Below are 24,551 nucleotides of genomic sequence, written 5' to 3'. Positions count from 1 at the left end.
GAAGGAAAAAGAAAAATATTGGATGGTTTCACTTATAGCAGGAATATAGGGGAACCAAATAAGATATCAGTGCAAAAAAAATAGTAACAGTACAAAACACAATAAAGCAAAAACAGACAATTATAAATCAGAGACATGCTGCAGGGAAGGAGGAAGGAGAGGGATCAGAGGGAGGGAGGAAGGAGCACAGGGGACTGTGGTGATGGTGCACGGGTGCACTGATGAAGTAAACTCTATGGGGACTACACCTGAGGGGGTGGGGGGAAGCAAATATTGTTTAAAAATGAGCAATGATATAAAAAAATTAAAAATTAATAAAAAAAATTTAAAAAAGAAATAAAAAAGAACTGGGGTACAGGCCAGAGGTATGGGAGGTAAGAGGATCCACCAGAGACAGAGCGGGGAACAAGCAAATAGACCGAAGTACACTGCTGGGGGGAGCAATGGGAGAGTCAGGAGAGGTCTGCTGCGCCATGTGGGTAGCTCCCTGGCTGGAGTTAGGTGCTACACTCAACTGCTTGCGTTACCAGGGAGGCCCACCTGCATCTGTCTTTTTAATAGGAAAAAGGCTAGGACATATGGGTGTAGAGGCACAAGAGTTTGTAGATGTGTATGTTGGTTCATTAGCAAATTTTATTACAATTTTTCTTTTCTTAATTAACAATGGGGCAAGACTTTAAGTTGCAAATAATAAAAAGAGATGTGGAAGGGATGAGAATTTTACTAACTAGAAAGAAAATTATGACAGTCACCTTGGAGAGTGAGAAAGAAAATTTATTAGAAATACATAATATTGCAAGGGCTATATTATTATACATGTTTTGAGGCTCGTATATTTTAAGTGACTTCCATAAATAAATTGCATGATTTTTTCCCAGCAATATTTAGTTGCTTGAGGTCAGACATAGAGAAAACAAATGTCTAAGTGTAGTCAGTATTTGCTAAGTGAACCAGTAGAAGGATGGAAGCCAGAGAACTTAGGATATTTGCAGAGGAAGGAATTCACTGGTGGCCACTGAATTCCCATCCAGAGAGGACAAAGAACAGGGCTGTTAGCAGTGAAAAAGTAGTGGAACAGTTAATGAATTGCAGTTCTCACCCAAGACTGGTTGCACAAGATAGTACCTGAGTAAAAGAGGTGAAATGAGCTAAGCTAATGAAGAGATGGCTCACTTGAAAACAGAAATTTATGCTGTGGTAATGAAATATGCAGTTGAGGTAAGGTGGGATGGGGAATCCTATTGAGGTTGGCTAGAAAAGGTTGACTAGTGGGGTTAGGTAAATACATGCAAGAGGAAAAAAAACAAACAAGCTGAGTTCTTGAGCTGAGAATACTTGCAGAAAATGTGGGATGAAAGGACATTGTTAAACCACAAGAGTGAAGGAGCCAAGATTATTGTAGCACTCTCAGGAAATGGAGTTCAAGATCTCAGTGGAGGCAAACTATATGTAAAATGACTCTTGTTATCTTGGCAGTGGAAACCAAGCCTTACTTTAATGACCTTTAACTGAGAAAATTCACAAGCAAAGGAAAGAGTCATTGAAGCCAAGCCACACATTACTTCTCTAGTTTCACTTTCTGTGGTAGCTTACAAAAAGCAGTCTGGATGTAAAGATGTCAGAAAGGAAAAGAATCTAAATAATATGTTCAAGGGTTATCTCAAACCAGTGTATGTAAGAGTTCTGGGGGCTGCTCACCAAGGCTTTTCTTTTGATTTTGAGTAAGTCAATGTTCTGCTCTGCAGCAGACCTGAGCCTACGGTAAAATTGCTGGTGTTACACCAATCTAGCAACCAGCTAATTTGATTGCTTGCCTGGCCCCTACAATTTTTCAGAAAATTTGGACTCCCCTGGAGAGGGCAATGGAAATGGTGGTGAACAACAGGCCAGAGGTGTGGGAGGTGAGAGGATCCACCAGAGACAGAGTGGGGTTAGCATCCGGTTAACCCCATCGATGACACTTAAAATTATGTTAGATGATTAAATTAATAGTAACTGTGGATTGCTTAGATCAATGATTCTCATTCCCATGGGGACAAGCCAGTGTTTAGTGAGAAAAAAGTATGTAATTTGAGAAAACATATTGCATCTAAATAAAATGTAACATCTAGAAAATAAAAAATATTTTTAAAAATTAACACAAATTAACTCAAAAAGCATAAAAATAATATAACAAATAATCATGTATACATATCCACTTAAGAATTAGGAACAATAAACATCATTGAAACACTGCCTCATGAACTCAATCATATTCTTTCCAGAAGTAGAAATCTTTCTAATCTTTTATAGTATCCCCCAAGCCCTTTTTGTAAGTTTTGAATTATATATCCATAAACAAAATATTCTGTTGTTTCACATGTAAATGATTTAAATAGCAGTATGTAACATTCTGCAACTTGCTTTTATTATCCTCATTATTATACATTTTGGTTTATTCATGTTCATACATGTAGCTCTGGTTCATTCATTTTGACTGATGAATGGTACTCTACTGTTAACATCTATCCCAACTCATGCACCGCCTCTTGCGTTGATGAAAATTTAAGTTATAGTTTTTCTGTATAACTAGCGATGCTACAATGAATATTTTTAGAATGCATCTGGGTGTACATGTGTGATAGTGAAATTGCTGAATTCTAAGGCATGCAGATACTCAAATTTCTTCTATTCTGATAAACTGCTTTCTAAAGTGCTTGCACAAGTCTACCCTCCCCTCTACCAAGCAATGGAAAACTGTTTTTGTTGCTGGCTCATCTCCAGTATGATCAAAATTTTACTCATACAGTTGGGAAACTTTTCTTTTACAAAGTTCCCTTACAACATGTTATTATAATAAAAAACAAACTCCAGAAAGTAGAGCTCTACAAAAATTATGGGCTAGGAGGGTAACTCAATTATCTTTCTCTGAGATTCTCACTGGATGGGTGAAGACGGCATGGCCTTTTGGGGAGATAACATGGCATCTCCTGAGAGGGGGCACTGAATGTTTTGCTCATCTAAATGTCACTTTAAAAGGTGGGGGAAATGCTAGGTAGGGGGAGCAAGACCAAATGAAATTGTGTTGGTTTTAAGACAAAAGAAATGTAAAGTTGATATTCCCTCTAGATAAAAAAAGAGACAATGAGAATTAAAAAAGCTATATGAAATTGGGCCTCCCCGGTGGCACAGTGGGTTGAGTGCAGTGCTGTGAAGCTGTCCACTTCCTCTGCAGCGTGGGTTCGATTCCCAGCCAGCCAGGGAGATACCCACAGGGTGGGGTAGACCTCTCCTGTCTCCCGCTGCTCCCCTCAGCAGTGTATTTCATCCGTCTCCCTGTTCTGCTCCTCGCTCTGTCTCTAGTGAAACCTCTCACCCTCCCACGCCTCTGACCTGTACCCCAGTTCTTGTATAAAAATAAATAAATCTTTTAAAAAAAAAGCTATATGAAATTAAGCATGTTATCTCTGTTTCCTTAGAATTTGCCCATTTTAAATATTATTTTTTTAGTTTACCCTTTAGGTCACCAGAGTCACCCGATTATGTCTTATTCAGAGGAAATGAATTGCTGATAACAATCACATAATCAAAGACTCATAGGGCAGGTAGGACTCTCAAGCATCAATTCATTTTATACATGAAGGACAAAGGAAAGTTACACATGTACAATGAATAGACTTTAATGAAATGCTTGAAGAAAGAGACAACTAAGAACATTTATTTACTATTCTGTGTTTACTCAGATATCAACCTGATTACCAGTATATATGAAAGAATACCTCTTCTATGATAACACAGTAATATGTAGTTCAGGAGTGCAGGCATGGGATTGAAGAGGCCTGATATATAATGAGCCCCAGATCAGCAAATATTAAAATGAATGATTTTGATCTAGCAATGTGACTTCAGTTGTCTCAGTTTCCTTATTTACAAAGTTTTAATTCCTAATTTATCCTGTATTGTGAGGATAAGATGAGCTGGTATCTTAGCCTCTGGCCCATATTAAGCAATTAATAAGTGATAAGCTATATTTTTATTTTAATACCTCGAAGTTTGAAATATAAATTAGTCATTTAATATTCTTACTTTAACTGACAATACAACACTGGGAAAACGTTGCTAACACTAACCAGGTGCTAGTCTAGAGCGCTACCTCACCCATCATGGGGTGCCTTTGACTGTGTGAACTTAAAGATTTCTAATAATGCAATGCTTTGAAAGTTTCCTTATTTTCTCAGTTGTATCTCTTCCAATGAATCTATTTATATAATACTTTGGAATCTTCACAGAAAAATGGAAGAAAAAAGCAGTTTGCCTACTTTTGTCTCCCTACTTTTCTAGATTATTTCTTTGTGACTAGATGAAAGATTTATCTATTTCTGTTCTTCTCAAATATTTTATTCATAAATTCTAAAATAGTCCCATCTTAATTCTTCCATTATTTTTCAAGCAACAAAGAATGGCCTTTTAAAACATAATTATGATTCTTTTACTTAGGTAACCTGTTTATCTTTTATCTTTTTCTCATCTAGCACATGTCTTGAATATGTAATCTGTTTCCCCCCCCCTTTTTTTTGGCATATTTTTTGTCTATTGGTAGCTTCTGCTTCAAGATGGCTGACTGAATGCATGCATATATGTTTATTTTTCATCTCTCTTAAAATGCTACTGGTAAAATAAAAATTTTTTAAAAGAAAAAAATTATAGCAGTACAGAAGTACAGGTTCCAATGAGGTTTGGATTAGTTCTGTAAGTAATTTTGTCTTCTTTTATTTAAAGTGTTGATATATTATCCATCTTAGATATTTGTATTATTTTTAGTTCTTTTCAAATATTGCACAAAATAGCTATCCCAAGTACTGAATATTTTAATGACTGCTTAAATTCTGTGCCTGAAACAAAAGTCTCATTCACCTTTTATGTTTCATCTTACTATGTCCCTGGTGTATCTGGAGTAATCTTCAAGTAAGAGGTAGCAGGAGTGGGCTCTGAGATAGTCCTGGAATATTATTCAAAGGACTGTGAACAGCGCAACCAGACCTTATTCTTAATGTACTGGCTCTGGTGTTTATACTCAGGATAAAGTGAAGAGACAAGTTCTTTAAATAACATGGAGACTTTTCCATGGGGAGCTTACAGAATGGACTTGGGGTTAGAGAGAAAATACAGGAGTCTAAACAACTTTCACAATATATAAGAATTGCTGGTATGCAGAATATAAGCTCCCATGTACCTTAAAATCAATTGAGCAATATGTTTTCTATTCCCATAACAAGGACCCTTCCTATTGTTATTAATAATTCAATACATCCAGATGACCTATGAACAGAACCTACATTACTTGTCTGGGAAACAGTGAATTATACTTGAACTTAGGAAGACCTTTTTAGTCTTCAAAACAGATCAATGACAAAAATAAAATTATATCTAGACTACATAAAAGAATAAACTCTCAACTAAGAAGGGAACATTGATACCATAAATAGAAGAAAATCTTAAAATAGGTATCCATATTCCCAGAGAGGTTTGTCAGGATACAAAGAACATACAATAGGCTGCTTTGTAAAAGTTGTCACAGTTTGGGGAAATATAGTATAAAATCAGAGATTGGTGGGGCAAAAAAGTCACAATCTAAATTTCAGCCTCATTAAAATAAATATAGTTTTCTTATAGTTTCTTATAGTTTCCCTAGCACATGGATGTGTTTCAGTATATATGATTTTGTTTTATTGGAGAAAAGTCTAGAATTTCCAATTATTCTCTACCCTCTGTATTATCATGTGACTGAAAGCACCTCCCTAGGCAGAAGCATGTATCCCAATCCTCTAGATATCAGGCTGGGCCAAGTGACATGCTTTGGTAAGGGTGATGAGCAGACATGAAATATACCATAGCCAATGAGAAATTTTAAGAATCTTAAATGCCTTAGTACCTTTTTTCCCTCCCAGCATGTCCTCAAAAGGGACTGGTTCCTTGAGCCTAGCTTTTGGAATGAAGAAGACATATGTAATAGAGCCATAGTCAGTCCGAAAACCTTCATAGATGACATAGAACATAAGAGAAAAATGAGCTATATATGTGGTGAACCACTGGGATTTGGAAGTTATTTTTTTTATAAATGTTTATCATAGTACTTTTTTTTTTAAAGATTTATTTATACAAGAACTGGGGTACAGTCAGAGGCGCAGGAGGGTGAGAGAATTCACCAGAGACAGAGTGGGGAACAGAATAGGCAGACAGAGCGAAGACACTGCTGGGGGGAGCAGTGGGTGGGGCAGGAGAGGTCTGCCACACCATGTGGGTCTCTCCCTGGCCCCTGGCCGGCTGGGAATGGAACCCATGGTGCAGAGGCTGTGGACAGCTTCACAGCGCTGTCCTTAACCCGCTGCGCCACTGGGGAGCCCCAGAAGTTATTTGTTGTCAAACAAAGCTGACTAAAATAACTGATTCTGATTTCGTTAGGAAAATTAACTCAATTTTTTTGTTACTAATCTATTGGAAGTTACTAGTAAAATATGAATAAAGTTAGCTAGTTATTTGGAAAAGTAAGGATCAAATAAGATATGATCAGACAATCATAAATAGAAAAAGTAAACAAGCAAAATAATAAGAAATAGAATACATTATGGGAATAATAGAAGCTATCAGAAATAGTATATTTTTTGTGATAATATTTTCTAAATTTTATATATATTTTACATCATGACACATTACAATCCCTTGTTAAAAGGCAAATAATTTTAGACTGAGTACCTGCTATAGAGAAATAAAAACTGAAACCTAGCAATATAAGTGCCTGGATTATTTTCTCTGAGATTATTATTTACAGTATTTGAAAAGTTCATTTTATAGAACTTTTAAAGAGATTTGTGGGGCATTTGGTGTTTAAAGAAGTATTCAACATCAGTCATTTCCATTACTCACATTTATATTAATATAAGGAAAATGTATGTATAAATATATGTAAACATACATGCATGCATAATTATCCCAGAAAGTCTCTGAGATGAAAAATATTTCCCTGTAATTATCTTTTGTATTATTTTTCTGAATATGTCTGATTATCATAGACAATACTCTTACATATACCAAGAAGTGAAAAGGGAATAAATGTCTCATTCTGATTAACAGCAGAATTACTCTCCTAAACCATCTCTTAACCTGACACAAAACCATGACACATGTAAGGAAAGAATTATCTCTCAATCTGAGGGCAAATAAAAAAAAAAAAAAAAACACCTCAATTGAAAAAAAAATACACATAATTATTTTCTAGTAACTACTCAAACTTCATAGTAACTCATGCTTACAGTAACCACGTAAGGTCTGAGAATAATTACCCCACTCCCTTTCATTCTCAAAATTGCTCTGGCTCAGTTAATAAATATACACTTTATCTAAAGCCTTAATATGATTTATTACTGTATATGTAATAAATGGAAATATAACTACAGAGATGGCAGTCAGATAATTCTACTCTTCTTCAAAACAGTATGCTATGGGGGGGTTGAAAGAGAAATATAAATGATTGGTACACAAAATGAGTCATTAATTGGCCTATAATCTAAATCCATTACAATCATTAAGTTTCTATTTTAAAGTTTAGTTATATGTAAAATAGAGATAACACATCATTTTCGTTAATTTATGAAGTTCCTCTAAAACTTCGATAATAAAACATGGGACCACTTTAATTATTATATAGTGCTTTAAACATTTTGATTATATTTATGATGATTTATTTTAAGCACTTAACATTAGGTTTTTACTTCACAAGTATATGCAGATTCATTAGATCATAATGTCCTGATGCAGTGATGTAATATGCCATTTGAGCAGGTTAACATCTTTAAAAATAATTTTTTTGAGTTTACATTTTTATAGTAGGAGGAAATCATGCAGCATCATCTAATTCTAATGATTTCCTTAGACACCATTCTTTAGATATCACCTGATGAAAAGTCACAAAGACCACTCCATCCAGTCCATTTTTCACAAACCACTCAAAGTTTAGTTGTAAACAAAAGATAATTTCTCTAATTTTCCTGGAAATGAATGGTTTCAGCTACTCTGTTAGTTATTATGTTTAATACACATCCTTTATTAATGGCTTTAAAATAGAAATATAAAATAAGAGTAGCAATGAGAAACAGATTTTTGGTTTTTTTTTAAATACATTTTTTTATAAGATTTATTTATTTTTACATAAGAGTTGGGATACAGGCCAGAGGCGTTGGAGGGTGAGAGGACTCACCAGAGACAGAGTGGGGAACAGAACAGGCAGACGACGAAATACACTGCTGAGGGGAGCAGAGGGCACGACAGGAGAGGTCGGTGGCACCATGTGGGATTCTCGCAGGCCGGCAGGGATCGAACCTTCACTGCTGAGGCTGCAGACAGCTTCACAGCATGGAGCTCAACCCGTTGCACCACAGGGAAGGCCCAGATTTTAGTTTGTTTTGCCTTATCATGTCTAATCTCCAAAGTCTTAGTTGCTAAAGTTTTTACAACCTAAATTTCTGCCTAACAAAAAGCCAGTTCTCTCTATATTTAACAAACTTTATTTTAACAAGTTTTTAAGTACTGTTAAAACCCAGAACTTTCATATCTGAGGTGGCTTGGCTCTGGCTTTGGCAGGAAATCTCTTTTCCTTTTACAGGAAGAGTGTATAGTTCCTCTACCTTTATCTTATCCTGAACGATTATCAGAGAAAGTTAACAGGGAATAAATTTGTAGAGACAAGCATGTTTGCTTCTTGACTATACATAAATCACTGATTTTAGTAATCAAAACCACTATTTTTGAATGCTCTTTTTCCAACATGATTTTAATAATTTTATACATCAGTGCACTTTTAAAAAATATAGCATTTGCTACCATTGAGTACAAGACCAGGCAAACTAAGAGCATTGATAAAACTTTTCAGAAAACTGGAACTATCTCAATTATTGAGGAATATAGAGAAAGAGAAAGATCTTTTCATATGGTGTCAGATCAAAAAAGCAGAGTCAGATGGAAATAGGCATTTTCACCATTTGGGAAGGTCAGAGAAAATACAACAAACCAGCCACAAACAACAAGGCCATTTTCAAAAGTTGTTAGTGCCCCCAAAATATTGAGACTGGGCAAGCTGTCAACAAAACTCATCTTTCCTGGTAGTTCTCTGAGAATTAAATACAGGAACTCTCTCAGGTACTCTAGGGATTCCTTTAAAATACAGCAACCTCAACAAGAAAGGGTGTTGTTACATCATTATTGCTGCAGTACTTTTAATGACGCAGGTAAATACTGTTCCTGAAAGAGTTAATTCTGAGTCTCTCCTTACAACTAATTAAAGCCAGGAAGGCCTAAGGCAAAGGAAAAAAACAGGAGTCTTGGGATTATATAATCTCATCACTGTCTCCAAGTAAGCCCAAGAATACCTGTCAACCAAACAGAAGGAAGTAGCAATTAGGATTTGCAATCTGATTTTTAAGTCCTTGTGTGGGAAATAGATAGGGAGACAGTATTTGTTTCAGTTAAGCTTCAGATATCTAGAGGGCTATTAAATTCACAATCTCTGAGATATCTTCCAAGTATTAGCTTTTCCATTTAGTAAAATATCACTAATTTGGACTAAGGAAGAGGAAGATAAATTTTGAATTAAACACTATCTTTAGAGAAACAAAGTCTTGAAACTAAGTAAAAATAATGTGGCCTTGGAGGATTTAAGTAATAATTACTTATAGATAGAATATAAATGAATCGTTAATTTATTACTTGTTTATTAGGGCATGAAGTGACAGCTATGTACATGCAGTAAACGAACCAACTTGCTTTACTTTGCTCCAAAGGCAGGGTTAAAAACCATGGGTTAAAGATACAGCGAGTGGGTTTTGGCTTCCAACTGAATATGAATTTACATTGTAAGCTTTCCGCTATGTAAAGTAGATATTAGCTACCTTTTGCTATAAACCAGGGATGTTATATAGAAGAAGCTTCGCATTTTGGTAAGATGTTTAATGAGATCAGTGCCTTAAACTTTTTTGTTTTTGTTTTTGTTTTTTTTGGCAACAGAAATTTTGAAAAATTGAAATCTTTCACAGAAAGAGATGAAGGAGGGCCTCCCCGGTGGCGCAGCAGGTTGAGCGCCACGCTGTGAAGCTGTCTGCAGCCTCTTCAGCACGGGTTTGATTCCTGGCCAGCCAGAGAGAAACCCACATGACACAGCAGACCTCTCCTGCCTTGTCCGCTGCTCCCCTTAGCAGTGTCTTTGGTCCGTCTGCCTGTTCTGTTCCCCACTCTGTCTCTGGTGAATTCTCTCACCCTTGCACGCCTCTGACTTGTATAAATAAATCTTTATTTTTTTAAAAAATAAGAAGTTGGAAATGAAAATGTCTCTTTAAAAAAAAAAAGAGAGATGAAGATGCTCAAATGATTCCTTGGTGAATTAGAATTTTCACTGCTTAGTGGGAATAGACTACGGTTCATATAACCGCTCTGGTACTTTATTGGGCACTTATGTTTCATAGAGAACAGAGAATAAGCTTACTCCAGGCCACAGTTATCGGATTGAGAATCTGGTTTCAAAGTAATAGGAATGATTTCTTAATACAAAACAAAATTTTAAAAAGTCTAATATTCCCTGAAAGTTTGTTCCTTAAATTTACCAAATTCTTATAAGTAAAAGAATGGTTTGATTTCAACTAATTGGCAAGCCAAATGAGAGTTTTTAAACTGGTATTGATGGAGGACAAGAATAGGAAAAGAACTGAAGAGGAGGTGCTCCACAAGACTAGAAACCTGGCTCACACAAGGAAGTGGGGGTAGAAGAGATTAGCACAGCATTGACACAGCTAGGGAACCAAGATCCTTAAGCACAGACCACATAGTTATGGAAACTAAAATATTCACGCACAGAGGACACAGTTGCAGAAACTAGTATCCTTAGGTGCAGACTACGATCTTATAGGCACCGGATGCCTAGATGACAAAGCCTAACATCCAAGCAGGTATCCGAGGGAGCAACCAAAGGTAAAGATATGGAGATTGAGCCCATTGTAGAATCTCAGGTCCCTTTCAAATTCTACATAGTTATCCCAAATCAGCAACTGACCAGAAGGTTCACAAGGAGTGACTCCTCCCAAACAGAGGACTGCTAGATCAATGCGGTCTCTGCACTGGCTGGGGGCAGCACTCCTTCTGCCCACCTGTGACTATGCAGGTGCTTCTTTTCACCAACTCTCTCCCTCTGTAGGGCAGCAGCTTCCTGCCTGCCCTTGACCTGTACCAGCAGGACTTCTCTTCATTGACCTCCCTCAATGGAGGCCGCTTTCCTCAAGGCCGCCTGTCTGCAGCCATGCAGGCCTCTCTCAGCAAACCTGTCCGGACGGGCAGCTCTTCCTACCTGCTTGTATCTATACAAGCATCCTTTATCTTATTACTTAATTACCATCTCTGTCTCATGGAGAAACTCACCGGGAAACTTGCCGCGTGTCACTGAATGGGAGCTCTGGTGACCTTTCCCAGAGTGAACCCAAGGACCCCGCATTCCAAACCCACAGACTCCAAAAACCACAACGGTATCACAAACTAGGTTGAGACTTGGGGATTTTCTTTTTCTTTTTCTTTTTTTTGTGGGACCCTCGCCGGGGTGGCCAGGGATTGAACTGGTGCTGCCGAGGCTGCGGGCGGCCTCGCAACCCAGCGTTCAACCGCTGCGCCACCAGGGGAGGCCCAAGACATGGGGATTTTCTAAAGAAAACCTTAGTAATTTTGGTAGTCAGCCTCTAAGCTGGCAACCAATGGTTTTCAAGTCCTATTATTCACACTGTGGTTCCTTCCCACATTGAGTCAAGTTAGTAGAATATGGTGGATGGGATGATGTGTATTTTCTGAGAATAGATTACAAAAGGAGTCATACTTTCTAACTTGATCAGTTGCAAGTGACAAGAGTAAAGGCCTCTCACCAATAGCTACTTCTCTCAGAGAACTCAGAACAGACCCGTTAGCTCTCAGATCATTGCAGTCCAGACCACACCTGCAACTTCATGAGAGACCCTGACCAGAACAGCCCAGAAAGCTGTTCCAAAGTCCCTCACTCAAAGAAACTGTGAGATAACTGATTTTTGTTGCTTTAAAATACTGTTCATGATGATTGAGGACACAAAGATCTCTAAGTATCATAAAAGCATAAGGCCACGTTTGTTTTTTAATCCCTGTGTCCCCATTAGCTATCATCGTTTTTAGAAGTTTACGCAAATAAAAACAAATAAACAAATAAACAAAAAAACAAGATAAACAAATAAACAAGATGAAAAACAAATAAACAAGATGAAATATTTTCCAAAGTTAAAATTAGCAAGCTCAAACTGCACCTTTCAATAGCTGTTTTATTATTTGTTTACCTATCCCAATTCCCGTTTTTAAAACAAGTAATTTTTGAAGGTGGTAGAGAATGTTCCTAAATTATTACTTAACTTCCTATAAAAGTATATTTGTATTGTAGTCAAGAAAGGCATTTTTTCATATTGTATGACTTAAATGCAAAGCTACAGAACAACATATGTTCTTCCCTCTGCCAGAAATACTGTCTCCTTCTTTCTCCAGGCTAAATTCCCTTTTCCTTCTATAGTCAGCACAATTGTAATACTGATCTAAATGGTAGCCCTTCCACATCTGAAAGAATGAAATACTCAGTTTTCTTTTTCAAATAACTTTTCTTGTAAGATTTATTTATTTATGCATACAAGAACTGGGGTACAGGACAGAAGTGAGGCAGGGAGAGGATTCACCAGAGAGAGTGGGGAACAGAACAGGCAGACTGACTGAGATACACTGCTGAGGGGAGCAGCAGGCAAGTCAGGAGAGGTCTGCTGCACCATGTGGGTAGCTCCCTGGCCGGGGATTGAACTCATGCTGCTGTGGCTGCCAACAACTTCATAGGTTGCATCTTAACCCCTTGAGCCACTAGGAAGGCCCTCAAATAACTTTTTAAAAATATAACATAATAAATACTTTTCTCTGGAGAGTAAAATAATATATTTTATGACAATGACTATTAAGTTGTTCTCTTCCTAGTACTAAAACATTTAAGTGAGCGATTGTCAAATTACAGGTTCTCAAACTTCATACTTCTGCTCTTCTAAAAAGTGAAGGTGCACAGGGTTATGTAGAAAATCACATTCTGTGTACATAATAATAATAGAAGGGCACTTTGGAAAATAGGACTCTCAGAAAGGCTGAAGTTCATTTCTCTGTGCCCTATAATCTTCCCTCCTCCTCCTGGAATATTGGTTTAACTTAATTAAATGAATTATGTTAATTGTACTTTGGGGAAATACTCATTTTTGCATTATGAATGACATTTTAGCCTGTGAACCTATGTCTAGGCTTAAGTAAATTCACAAGCAGAACATTCTGTCAGGTGGAATGGATATTTTCATATATATGTAAACTGTACACATTGATGATGGCACACATTGTTGATTACACAACTTGTTACTCCCACCTTATAGGGAAAAAGGAATATGCAAGGTATCATAAATATTTAGGTGAACAAATAATGTACTGAATGCTTACTAAATTTGAAGCATTATGCTAGATCTCAGATTAGAAAGATGAGGAAGGTAAATTCCTTTCTTTCAGTGTACTTTAGGGTTTAAACAATTTAAAGAGGTGATGTGATCGTTAAGTCTTGATGATGTGATCGTTAAGATTTTTTAAATAGCTAGACACACTGTGATATTCAGGTCATGGCAGGGAACTTCATCTGCTCAATAAAATGATACAGAATATTTTCCAACTAGACTATGTTGGTTAATTGACAACAGCAGGAAAAACCTCAAACTAGGTGCAGCTAAATTATATATTAGTGATAGATAAGCCTCCCCAAATCCCAAGATAGCTAGGACATGCCTTTTCCAATACATATCATCTTGGCATGTGGAGATAAGGTCAATCGAAGTCCTGCAGGCTTCAAAACAAACTGTTACCATCACCTCAACTCCTGAAAGGAATAAAGATTGCCAAAATTTAGGGTCATCTCCAGAAATAAGTTCTTTATTGGAGAATCCTATCTATACAGCAGGCAGTTATAGAGCCTCTGTTTTCATTATAGGAGTCACTCTATCCTCATCATGTGGTCCCCCCCCCCCACGCCCTGCCCCCAGCCCCACCCTGATGCCCCAGGCCCCATCCCATTCATAAAGTTAAGGACAAAAACCATGGTTTGTCTAATTTACAATACAAGTAAGTTTTAGAGTAAGTTGTAAATTCTCTGTGTGTATATAATTAAATTTGTTTTTTTCTCCTACTAATCTATATGATATTAATTTGTTTGCTTAACCAGCCTGAGGAGAACCTAGAGAGGTGAGGGGAAATTTCGCCTCTGCTCCTATATAAAGATATTTGAATTTTTTAACTAATAATGAAAAAAATTGACCTCTTCATATATTTAGGTGACCATTGATTACAATAAATGTGAGCACTGATTTGACAGAAAAAAATACTCAGCTCAAGTCTGTCTTTGTCTCAATAGCCAAGCCCACAATAAAGATCAAAAACATCCTACTCTTTTCAAGCTGTTAATAAGGCCACAGTGAGCTGCTCTACACATATATCAGCTCTGAACTGATTTTATGAATACTCAACACATTTGATCTCAAATCAGCAGCCCATTCTTTTAGATGGCATATTCCCAGACACCATGTTATAAAGAGTTGAAAAGTAAAATCATGAAAGTCAGTTGTCTGTCTGGATAGGGTCAAAAGTAAAAGTAATTAAATATATGTTTCTAAGAAGCAGTGAATGAAAGGAAGGCCAGATGGAAAACCTGATAAAACAAGGCACTGCTAATATTTCAATTTGGTCTAATACCTACATTTAAAATGAACCAACAATCAAAACTCAGGACTAGCTGAAAAGTGCATTTAAAAAAAAATGTCAGAGTTTTTCTAACTAAAACATTTGTAATTCAAAATTATTTGTTTCCTCTGTGGAGCTGCACTTAGAAATTATATAGTGAATAAAAGAAATGCTACAGGAACATGTCTGTTTCTAATTTAGAAAACTGTGTTTAACACAGCAAAAGCACTGAATAAAACTACATTTGCCATCATAATAGTGCTGATAACAATCATCCGTCAATGGGTTTTCTGTGCTTAAGGCTTATGGTCCCAATGTGTCACCAGTGATAACCTGCATCAATATCTAGGTAACAGAAAGTTGTTTTTTTTTTTTTTTTTCGTAGGGCAGGCTCATGTATTTATTTTTGCAGTTATATATTGATGTACACATTACTTTCATTCTTTCACCTAAATTGAATTTAACATGAAAAATAGAACAACAGAATAGGCTGTCAGAAAGAAAAAGAAAGCTTGAATCCCAACCAGTAAAACAAAGTATATTACACAAATTGGAAAAATACAATTACAAACTATTTTAGATATAAAACATATGGCTCATGTGGTTCACTCAATGATAGTATTGTATAACCACTTGTGACTGCAAAGAAAAATCACTGAAGGAGTGTACCTATTTTACATTAACTCTATAGAGTTTACAGTAACAAGGAAGCCACAGATTTCTTTTTTAATAATAAATATGAAAATAAAGTCTCACACTTTTAGCTATGTCATATTGTGATTATTGAGTCTTCCTCCTATCTTTACTTATAGATGCAAAAAAAGCAGTTATAAATATGCATCACAGACATCCTAGAGTTTTAGTTTTGGAAGAACATAGCATTCCATTCTGTCATGTCACAGATAAAGCTCACAGAGGTTAAAGAGTATCCAAAGCCACTGAGCCAGTTAGGGACAAATCCAAGGCTAGAACCCCAGGCGTTTTCCATTATCTAGGCTTGATATAAGGTCAGTGCAATCTAAGGCAATGCACGTACAGTTTTTTTTAGTTCCATCAGTGGAGCTAGATAAAACTACAACACTTGCTCTGGTTCACACCAATTAGGCTAACTGAGGTCATAATATTTCTGTCTCCAAAGCTTTGCAGTTCAGCACATTACTGAAACGCCATTAAACTGCAAGGGGTGGGGAAACTAAAAATGAATAATTGACTGTTGGGGGTGGATGACACAAGTTCTCTAAGTCAGCTGGAACTTTCCTCAGTCCCCCCTGGCAGACTGAATGGAGACAAGTGAGAGCACTACATCATTTTCTATCTAAACTGTGCTTTCTTTGAAGGCTATCAAACGTGAAACTGCCTAATCCAAACATGGAGCTGTTTGGCAATGGCAGGCATTTAAAAGAGAGAGTTGGGAATTAGACAGTGCACGAAGTAATTTGCTCCCTGATAACTGGATGCACTATATTTCAAGCTATTTGTGTTGCTTGAACAAGGCACTGGATTTTTGTCAATCCCTTTTAATTAATCTTACCATAAGTCCTATAGTGGGGTGGATGAACTTTCAAACATTAAACAGTAGAATTACTCACCGGGTGGCTTTTCCCAAACACCCCCAACCCCAATTAAAGAGCTGTATTTGGTTTGGGTTTCCTCAAATGGCGCTCTTGTTAACACTCATCAAACACAGGAAAAATAAAACAGCAATTTAACTGCGCTCGAAGTGTGAAAGGCTTGTGCAAATAATCAGCACATTTCTAACTGGTTAGTAATAGGCAGAGTGCAAAAAACAAATGACCAGATTTATACCACTGGGCAGGTCTGAAAGCAACATTACAGCTGAAATATATTCATTTACAATTTAAAGCAAGTCTTTCAGTGAATAATTGTTTACATAATAGTGAAGAGCGCTTGTGCTGCACAACTGGGATCCATTTACAATGTGTTAACCAAATAATGCATGTTTACAAAAGATTTTGAGTTTGTTTTTGGAGAAAAGAATCATGGTACCCATGCCAACAAAAGCAGAGCAGTATGTACAGTTAGCAAATCTTTTTTTAGTCACAAAATTAGTGTCAAGTTGCTTGAGCCGGTAAACTACATCAGCATAAGTCACTCTCATTAAATTGATGTGTGAAGGTAGTATTCTCAAACAGCAGGTTGCTCCATTCTCTCTTTCTCTTTTTTTAATCAGTTAAATGAGTTGGGGGTAGAGTTGCTTAACCAGACCAAGGGGAAGAAGAAAGTGGAATCATCTTAAACCGGCCATCCTGGATTTAACAGCCTACAACAAAACTCTAAGCAGGTCAACTTCATGGTTCAGCAATTCCTAAAAGCCTTGTCTACTTCTCCAAAGCTTATCGGTGAGGGCTGGTGTATAAGAGCTCCCAATGAGGGCTGATTTACAGCTCAGAAGGGCTTTGTGGTGACAAAGGAGGGCCAGGGCCCTCTTGAGAGCTTTCTGTATTTTTTAGATCCTAGAAGGTGATGTGGTTCTGTGATAGGAATCGCTTACACTTTACCACTGACATAAACAGGTCACAGTGCCTGCAAAGCTTATCCAGGACTCAGAAGCAATTTTTTTCTTTCTCTCTCTCTCACCCCTCCCCTCCCTTCCTCCTTCCCGCTCTCCCCTCCCCTGCCATCCTCCCTTCCCCCCTACACACCCTCTTTCCCTCTCTCCAGGGTCAGAGTCAGATTTTCTGCACTCAAGCTATATAACTGAAGACAAACCATGTGATAGGTCCGAAACAGTGTGCATTAAAAACGAAGCAGAATGGGACCAGGTTTGTCTCAGGCTAGAGCTGTTAGAGAGATAAGTTTCAGAAATCACCTGAATACAAAATGATCTTTTTCTACATTGACAAAGTGTCTCTTTCAAGGAGGGAAAAGGAAAAAAAAAAACCCACAAATCTACTTTCATGCTAGATGTATCAGTTGTGAAGCAGTATGTTAGCTAAATGGGAAAAGTCAGGTGAGCTGAAGTCTCTGGGTAGCCTGATTTAAACCATGGCTACACAAACCAGAGCCCTGTCCAGATCTCAGGAAAGTGAATTATATATAATAACACTTACAGTTTCCTAGGACTATTAGATTTGCCTTCTTACATAAATGCTTAAGTTATGATAAAAAACAGGGCTATGTCAGTTCCTTTCAGTCTCAGCACATTTGCTATTAGCATAAGAAATGCTGCTTATGGCAGAGCTAGTCGGGCTTGAAATTTCTGAATTAATGGATTTGATTTCCTCTTGAGACAAACCATCAGCCTTGCAGTAATGGAAATAGATATAGTTGGTAAAACAAATAAAAAGCTGGCATGCAGATAAAATGGGTTTCAGTTTAAAATAGTAATGTTGTAATTGAAGTGAACAATTACAGGGTTGCTCCTAGGCACAAAAGAAATACCATGAAAATGAAGTAATGTTTTTGTTAAGTATAGTCATTTCATGAAAATGTAGAGCTGCAGATGTCATTGTCTGCCAAAGGGAAAACTATACTTATTCTTCTATGCAAAGATCATTTAATAACATTTGGCTAATTTTAATAATAATTGCTAATATTAACCCTATATTTCACTGGGAGTTTGAAGACAAAGGCTCCCCACACCCCGCCTTGTTCTTTGCCTTCAGTTGGTAGTGCGCCAACAGAACAAGTTCCTCTAAAAAGCTATTGGTAATGAACTACCAGAAATCCCCACCGGCAGCAGCCTTCTCCTTTTAATGTCTTATTTCTCTTTCTTTGTCAAGCATCTGTTATCAGAAATAGAGCCTGTTCGCTGGCAACTGGAGGTGCAGCAGGGACTGAGAATAAAGGGGTGATGGAGAGTATAAACCCCAGGATAGGAAAGTAAGCTCTGGAATATTCACATCTGATCCCTTTCTTTTTTCTTTTCCTTTTTTTTTTTTTTCTTTTTGGTCTGTTTCAACTTTTCTGTGAACCATATGAAATTCAGAACAGAAACTTCCATTTTTAGAACTTGAAATCTTTTCATGTTCATACACACACAAACTGAGGCAGCCAAGGCCACAGGATGTCACAAGAAACATGTGTCTCATTGAATCTGAAAAAGCAGTGACACAAATACACTTTTACAAAATGCTCAGCTGAGTCCCAGCCCACCACTTGGCCCTCCCTCCAGCTCCTCAGTTTTATGGCATTGCAAGAAGAGACACGCACTGCGTTTCCTCCTTAGGTTTTGGTAATTAAAACAATATTGTAGCTCTGTGAAATTTTATTTGTGCTTTGTTCCCTGGATTGCTGACTGCAGTGCACAGCCTATTTGGCTCTTTTGGCATTTCTTTATCCAAGGGAAGCACTTTTCCCAGGATTGGTATCTGTCTTTGGTATGGCAGCAATGGTGATGGCACAGGAGTGAGAAAATACAAGTTTCCCTAACAAAGGATTGACCTGTGACTCCTTAAGAGAAAAGGTTAAATCGACCAGCTGTGGGTCTTGGAGTAAAACAAGAAGGGTTGCTTCCCTTTTTATTCAGCCAGTTAGAATAATTCATTTCCTAGCGTGGCCTACCTGTGACAGTCACAGGTGACCTCCCAGCCTGCTAAGCTCGCATGATTTCCCCTTCCCATTGCCCAAGTACAACTCCTGCCAGAAGACAAATGTACTGCAAGCCAGAGACATATCTGTAGTGCAGAGGAAAAGCAGCCTGTCTACATATGTCATTTTAAAGCCTTGCTTGGAGATTTTACTGCTTTCTTCACACTCTCACACTTACATAAATACACCCACACAATACAGGCGAGTTCCTGAGACTCCCAAGCGTTTCTCTTCCATTAGGAGACATTTTAAAACAAATTAGCACCCTCCCCAAAGCCCATTGGCCTAAATGTGTTTATTACTTTGTTTGCTGTTTTAAAAGCTCTTCCTAAAGGCTTCAAATAAGACTGGGGAGTGCCTACAGAATGAAGCACACCCTTAGTCTGTTGAGGAATATACACATCTGACAAAGACTTAAATCTTTTTTTTCCTCTTGACACAGCGGCTGGTGACACATAAATGTACTTTTTTCTTTTGACAGAGTAATAAAAATCTCATTATCTCTGAATAGGCAGCAATTTCGTTATCTAATCTTTTTACCAAAAGGTTAGTTAATTAATCAGAAACAAATCCTGATTATTATTTCAATAGAATTAGGAAGACAAATCACCAGAGTACAGCTAAATAGGGCAGGCCTGCGGTTTCACCTGCCTCATTGCCATGCAGGCCCCGTGATTGTCAGGGCTCCTCCAGGCAGACAGCCTTCGGAACAGCAGCCAGCAGATGGCTGCTCAGAGCGGCCAGCCTGCCTCTGCTCTAATGCCTGTGATCTCATTACCTCACTGAATCCGTTGCCAGGGTAACTGTTAAATTGCTGTGAAAGGCATGGTAATAAAGTAACCTGTCACATTGGCAATAAAAGGAGCAGAATTTTCCTGTTCACTGAACTTTGCAGCTCATCAATACTCACTTGATGGAGAAATTCGCCACTATTCCAGGGTCAGCCACAGGAATCCTACCATAAGGCCTCTGAAATGCAAACTAAAGTTCATGTAAACACAGGAAGATAGAATTAAAAGCTGGATTCTTAGTTGCACAGCTAATGCTTCCCTCTTTTCTGTGGAAGGTTATGGGAGCTTGAAGAACATCAGACTGCTCCCTTTGTTGTTGTTGTTTTTTAATTTAAAGCATGCTAGATAAAAATAACCTTTGCTGGTGAAAGACAGCTGTGATTAATTCAAGACTGGGAAAACAAAGCACACACACGCACACACACACAAATCCCTTGTTCCTAAAATCTGTCTTGCTTTTTCAGATCCTATCTTACTGGCTGTTTGCATTAAGGGGTCATGGTACTTAAAATATGATTTGGATGTGAACAGTTAAAAGAAAGAAGGGAAAATCTCAGTTTTCACAAGCATGAGAAGCTGAAAACAACAATCTCCCCCCACCCCCACCCCCACCCTAACAGTTAGGGTCCAATCAGTTTTAGAACCAAGGCAAAGAGCTAAAGGCATGCTGAATGTATGCATATGATTATGGCTCCCCTGCTTCTGAAAATACCTTTCCAAGATTTCTGTCAAAGATGATAGCAGCGATACTACCTGGTGTAAGACTTGCTATCATTAATTGAGGTTCTTTGAGGTAAGAAAATAACAAACATTTTCCGCATTAAATTAAATAAGAAATAAGTAGAAAATCCCATTTACCTCAATAACATTTTGTAGGCAGCCCTATGAACATACATGGAAAGTGGGGTATATATATCTAGCCCTCATTATTAGCCATTTGCAGACTTCACGCTTTTGGCTCCATTTGATGCTGTCATTAATTAGGCAGTATTAACCTTAGAGTACTTTGGAGCTTGCCTATTGAAATAACGTGGGCATGCCTCTCTTTCTCCCTCCCTCCCTTTAACTTGCAAGTCCTTACAGCTTGTTATTAAAAAAAAACTGACAGCATTTCTTTGACCAGCCAGCAGCAGACATGAGCCATACTTCTAATGGTAGATGCAACCCATGAAAAGAAATGCCTCCAAGCAGGAGCTGTCCTCATTACAGAGCACTCAGCATGGGATTATAGCTGAGCCTGGCTGGCAGGCAGGCTGCATCAGATAGGACCTTCAACTGGTATCTTAGAAATGACTAGTGATTTTCACAATGAGGTAGCAAGACGTTGCACATGGAAAAGTGGGTGAGTATCCAGGTAGAGTTAGGAAAATGAAGGCGACAGTTATACACCATGCAAATTTGTGTAAGAAGCAAAATGTTTTCTATCCTGTTGAAAGTAATTATCAAATTTGGAGTCAAAACATATATCCATACACATAACACACACATGACCTAACTTGTAAAATGTGTATTTTGCTGCTAATATGAAAAGGAGAGAAAGAAGTAAGATTACATAAGTATCCATTTGTGAGCAACTGCAAGCTCACCATAATGCTTGTGATCCCAGATGACCTCCCAGCTGTCACCGCTATGAAGGTTTTCTATAATAGTAATGACAGGAGAAAGTCTTTTTTTTGTTTGTTTTTTTTTTTTAATACCAGAGACTGTCCACCTAAGTTTAGAAGAGTAAGAACTGATACAATCACCAAAAATGAACTAGACCTTTAGATCAGGCACCCTAAATACCAATGGGGCTAGTAGATTGGACGTGGTCTTGTGACTAATTAGATAATTCACTTCTCCAGAGGTATAGTATTATTCTACTGCTATCTATTATTTCCATGCAGCTAAGGTCCATCATTATCAGATCTTCTGGTGTTTCAAGAGCACCCCAAAATAAGAACTTTATCAGAAATTTTCCAGTTTTAAAGTACAACTGTACTAGTTTGTTAAGGCTGCCACTAATACCACAGACTGGTGTTCTAAACAACAGAAAATTATTTTCTCAGAATTCTGAAAGCTAGAAGTTCGCTATCAAATTGTGACCCTGGTTAGCTTCTTTTGAAACTTCCCCTGTCTCACAAATGTTGGTCTTCTCCCTATTCTTCACACTATTTTCTCTTTATATCTGTGTTCTAATTTCTTTTTTTTTTTTTTTAAGATTTATTTATTTATTTATACAAGCACTGGGTACAGTCAGAAGTGCGGGAAGGTGAGAGAATTCACCAGTCAGAGCGGAGAGCAGAGCTGGCAGACGAAGTACACTGCTGAGGGGAGCAGCGGGCGGCAGGAGAGGTCTGCACGCCATGTGGGACCCTCGCCGGTGGCCGGGGATCGAACCGGTGCTGCAAAGGCTGCGGGCAGCGTCACAGCCCAGTGCTCAACCGCTGAGCCACCGGGGAGGCCCTCTAATTTCTTTTTAAAGGACACCATTCACAACAGATTAGGGTACACCCTAATGACCTCATTTTGAATTAATTATCTCTTTAAAGACCCTATTTCCAACAGTCATTTTCCGAGATACTGAGGTTAGGACTTTAAAATATGAATTAAGGGGACGGGGGAAAAGGCAGTGCGAGAGGAGGACCCAAATCAGCCCATAACATAAGGGTGGGCAAACAAAACCTCATTGCATGGTAAGTCTTGGCACCTACTGTAATTATATAATGTTTCCAATGTGAAAGGCACGGTAGTAAGTAGTGATCCATTTAACTTATTAAGCCTACTTACAGCATCTCTGAGTGGGCAATATTGTAATCTCTCTTTTGCAGATGAGACATGTGAGACATGAAGGTAGAGATTAAATAATTCACTCATGCATAATCTGTTGGACCTAGGATTGAAATCCAAGCAGGGTGTGAGTGCTCCAGCTTGGTTACCGTTGAGATGGTTCTGAGCTTTCATGGTAATACAGTGCCTTACTATGATCTTAGGCCTGTGGAATAGAAGGCACTTCACAGTAAGAGTCAGTCTTGTCATCTCTAAAAATGCAAGCATCCTCATAAGGTCAGGTTATATAGCTGTCTTATGAATGAATACTTATTCTCAGACCAGTAGGTTTTGTTAAACCTTTCTGCTGAGTCCAACAGATTTGAAATAATGTACTGTTCATCATTAGTGGAGATTCAGGAATTGAAGGAAAGCAATATTTGATTAGACTTCAAGCTCTAGTTATCTTACTGTTATCTTACTTAACAAGTTATCTTACTGATAAGTAAGAGTGGCTAAGTATCTAGGATAACTAGGAAGACAGCTGGGAAAATTCTGGAAACACTATAATTTATATTTGTTTTGGTTGCTGTTGCTGCTTACTCCTTCAGCTCCCATCAGCATTAAAACGGAAACTGAATAAAGGAATCTTGGTCTATTTATTTTCAAGATCTCTAAAGAAATGATAAGTTGGAGAAATTATATTGCTATTTAGAAGACAGTCTTAGGGAGCAGGACCCCAAGCTCAGTGGTAATTCTAAAGTAAAAACCTGCCCAGGTACTATACATAAAAGATCAGAATTCTGTGAGGGAAGAAAGGTTAGGATTTCACAACTGGTAACAAATATTTATGCAGGTAGAGACATCTTCTAGCATCTTTCTGTTTATTTTCTCTCAGTATCTTAATGTCTCTCTCATAGCTTTGTGCAAGGGTAAAACAAAAAAAAAAAAAAGTTTCTGTCTTACATTTTCTCTTCCTGTTTTGATGAAATAAAGCAATTTCTCCACAGAGCTCATTATGCCTAGTTAATTGATTTTCCTAATCAGGCATTGTGGAAAAACAATTGAGCTTTGTGAACTTTTGGATGTTTTTCTCACTGGAGACTTGAAAGGCACACACCCACGCTCGTATTTTTAAAATATGTTATTAGAGCACAGATTAAGGCATTTTCCCCAATACCTTCTACTTACATTTAATTTGCTTCCCTGAGTAGTATTTTTTCCTACTTCTCAAAGGCATTCACTAAAGCAATCAAGGAATGACAATTCTGTTTGGAACCTCTAAAACAGCAATTTGAGGTTATAATGTCCAACACTATTATCACAGGTCCAAAGGGGATTGCCATAAGTGTAAAGTGTACCAACTTAGAGCAAGATCTTTCTTCCTTCAAGAAAGAACATTTGATTTGCCAATTAATTAATTAATTACTAAACCATTATAATCGCCATTTACTTTAATTTGGCTGAAATCAGGTCTGAGTCTGAAAAGGCACTACCATGAAGAAGGTGGAAGGGATAAGTGGAACGATTTTGATTAGATCTATTAACCTAAGAAGTACAAATGCGTTTTTGAATTGCATTTATTTTTTGCCCCAAGTCCGCCTTGAAACAAGGTATGCAAAAAATGTATTTTTTAGC

Source organism: Talpa occidentalis, unplaced genomic scaffold, assembly GCF_014898055.3.
Source record: "Talpa occidentalis isolate TD23 unplaced genomic scaffold, MPIMG_talOcc4v2.1 talOcc4.13, whole genome shotgun sequence".
Taxonomy (NCBI): domain Eukaryota; kingdom Metazoa; phylum Chordata; class Mammalia; order Eulipotyphla; family Talpidae; genus Talpa; species Talpa occidentalis.
Note: the sequence above shows the minus strand (reverse complement) of the source record.